We start from the raw sequence: 3,730 nt of genomic DNA, 5'->3' as shown, positions 1-3,730 counted from the left end.
CTAGCAAAGCTTAATAGGAAAGGAAAGGGTAAAGTGGTGAGGTTGCAGCAGCGACTAAGCATAATATGGTGGCTAACATACACAAATCAGAGCGAGAAGAGAACAAGTGGAACGGTCGTGAAGCTAGCAATGATCAAGAAGTGATCCTGAACTCCTACTTACATCAAACATAACCCAGAAACCGTGTTCACTTCCCGGACTGCGCCGAAAAGATACCATCACGGCTACACACACGGTTGATGCGTTTTAATTCGGATCAGGTGTCAAGTTATCTACAACCAGACATTAACAAATTCCCATCTGCTTATAACCGTAGGCACGGCTTTCGAAAGATTATACCCTGCAGGGGTGTCCCAACTTAGCCCATGATAAGCTCTCGCGATCAACGAAGGAATAGACCTTCTCCCAGGAAGACCCGATCAGACTCGGAATCCCGCTTTACAAGGCATTTCGACAATGGTAAAACAAGACCAGCAAGACCGCCCGATGCGCCGACAATCCCGATAGGAGCTGCACATATCTCGTTCTCAGGGCAACACCGGATGAGACAGGCTACGAGTAAAACCAGACCTCGAGTTACCCCGAGGGGGCCCCGCAGGCGGCTCGGTTCGGACCAACACTTAGACAAGCACTGGCCCGGGGGGGCTGAAATAAAGATGACCCTCGGGTTGGCCAACCCAAGGAAAAGGGTAGGTGGTGGTGAGGCAAATGGTAAAACAAAGGTTGGGCCTTGCTGGAGGAGTTTTATTCAAAGCAAACTTTCAAGGGGGTCCCATAAATCACCCGACCGCGTAAGGAACGCAAAATCCGGGAACATAACACTGGTATGACGGAAACTAAGGCGGCAAGAGTGGAACAAAACACTAGGCAAAAGGCCGAGTCTTCCACCCTTTACCAAGTATATAGATGCATTAATAATATAAGAGATATTGTGATATCCCAACCAAAATCCTGTTCACCATTGAGAAATCTTCAACTTCACCTGCAACTAGCAATGCTATAAGAGGGCTGAGCAAAGCGGTAACATAGCCAAAACAATGGTTTGCATAGGAAAGGTGTCAAAGGTTAGAGGTTCATGGCAATTTGGGATGGCTTGATAAACAGGTGATAGGTAGCGCAGCATAGCGATAGAACGTAACAACTAGCATAGCAATGATAGTAGTGAGATCCAGGGTAGCGGTCATCTTGCCTGAAATCCCGCAAGGAAGAAGAACGAGTCCATGAAGAAGATGAAGCCACGAAGACGAACCAAGCGTAGACGAACGAATCCTCACGATCGCAACGGAAACAGGAACTATCGAAAAGAAGCACACAACATAGTAAACACACCACACATGAGCAAGGCATGATGCACAACAAGCATGATGCATGACAAAGCTACAAGAAGCTACTCATGGCAAGAGATGATGCAAAACAAGAGCAACACACTAAGGCAAGTTTAAATGAGGCCGGGAACAACGTATAACAATACCGGTAAGTTCTCATATGCATATTTCGAAATTAGTCCAGATCTGAATAAATCTTATGTTCAAGTTGTTAAACAGTAAGTTAAGATGCACAACAATGATCTACACGAGATTCTAGTCAAGTTACATATAAAGTTCAATTAGTTCAGAGCTACGGACTAGAAGATATGAGCAAAACAAGTTAAACATGGCATTGATGCAGAATGCACCCAAACATCAAGCAAACACCTCAAAACAAGGATGCAACATGATAATATGAAGCTACATGCAAAATCAAGCAAGTTTCATATAGAGCACACTCAAAACGGAGTAACGGTTCAAACACATGCACACTATACAAGTTTAAAGGACAAGTGTCCAAAACAGCAACTAGGCATATTGCAAGCATCAAAACAACACGCTACAGCATCTTAACATAATAACAAAACGCATGGTCATGATTTACAGGTAAAGCATAACAAAACATGAACACTGAACTATCTCTAGAAATCACTAGAACATGTCCAAACAAACATGGTAAGATTGCAAGTTATAACAATTTCAGACTTTGCAGAAAATAACATCATGATGCAATGTTTAGAGCTATGAAACAACATGTTACAGGAACTTATCATGGAAAACAAAGGCATGGCATGAATCTACTAATTGCATAAAACAAGAGTCCCTTACTGACCATAAGCCAAAAAGGATCAGAAAATATTATGGCACCCACGTAAACATGGCAAGTTATATTACAGATTCAAACATGGCAGAAACAGAATTATGAAGGCATGTAAATGAGCTTGTGCAACTCACTATAGAGCAAAACATGGGATGGCAAGGCACCCAACAGTAAGAAGGCATGTTTGTGAAGCTAAGCATGGAAATAGCAAGGTCATAGGGTGCATGGATCACTAGAAAAACACATGGAAACAACTGAACTTAATGTTAATAGGCTGACAGCAACATTATGAAGCAACTTTAGAGCAAGATATGAACAAGCTACAGCAAGCTATAATTGTAACCAGGGGCATGTATGGTTAGAGTATGACATGTAGATCAAAACATGTTTATAGAACATCTCCAGATTATGCATAGAATGATTAGTAGCAACATGTTTATATAGCATCCCAAAATAACAGATTCAGCCTAGCAAAACAGCAACATCATGTACCCTACTTAACAAGCTCGACTCACTGACCACAAGTCATTGCATGACAAGATAAACATAGCATCATCAAGAAGACATGTTTATGTAACCAACTAAGGCGAGAACAAGTCCATAGCATGCAAGGATCAACTATAGCAAGCTTGGCCAAATTGAATAACATGTAAACAATCTGCCAGGAAACATTTTGAAGCAAAAGTAGAGCACTCAAATGACATGCTAGACTAGTCCATAATTGCAACAGAGGGCATTAATGGATAGACAATAACCTATTGTTCAAAACACCCTTACTGAAGTATCTCAAAATATGCATGGATCTCTCTGTAGCATCAAGTTTACATGGCATCAAAATAACAGCAGAACAGGGATTAAAATCAGCAACATCACGATGCCTAGTTTGCATGCTTGTGCTAGTCACCACATTGATCAGAAAAATACATGGTAAGCACCTCTGTAAAGAAGGCATAGCATAGTTCAAAACACATGTAGATATAAACCTCATAGGGTGCACACATCAATCATGGCAAAAATAACAAAAGAGCTCGTTCTGATAACAAACAGCAGAAAACATCATGAAGCACTCTAACAACGATGATTCGGGCATCTAGATGACCTGAAATGAATAGGATGCAATGGAATGAAATGATGTACTCGTCGAGGCGAACAATTTAACATATTACACGGACGAAACGGAGCTACGGATGCAGAGATACGAAGGCATGAACATGGCATGAAAATTACACAGAAACGGGGACTTAGCAGATTTGGACCTCGGGGGGGAAAGTGGACGACGGGATCCCGCGGGCCGTTTGGATGGTCGGGCGGGGCATCTCATCCCACCCGCCGGATCCGGCGACGAGGCGGCCGGCGACGGCGGCCGGAGGGCGGGGCGGCACCGGAGGAGGCCGGGGAAGACCGGAGGGTGGCGGCGCGGGGCGGAGGACGTCGAGGTGACGGGGCACGGGGCGAGCTCAGGCGGCCGGCCCGGGAGGCGGCTCGGCGAGCCGGGGAGCCGGGCGCCGCGGGAATGGCGGAGACGGCGGCGGCTGGTGGCGACGAAGGCGGAGCGGGGCGGCGGAGGAGATCCCGGGCGGCGGCGGCGGCGCTCCGCGGCCGG

Source organism: Triticum dicoccoides, chromosome 3B, assembly GCF_002162155.2.
Source record: "Triticum dicoccoides isolate Atlit2015 ecotype Zavitan chromosome 3B, WEW_v2.0, whole genome shotgun sequence".
Taxonomy (NCBI): Eukaryota; Viridiplantae; Streptophyta; class Magnoliopsida; order Poales; family Poaceae; genus Triticum; species Triticum dicoccoides.
The sequence above is the reverse complement of the archived record's forward strand: the minus strand, read 5'-3'. Positions refer to the sequence as shown.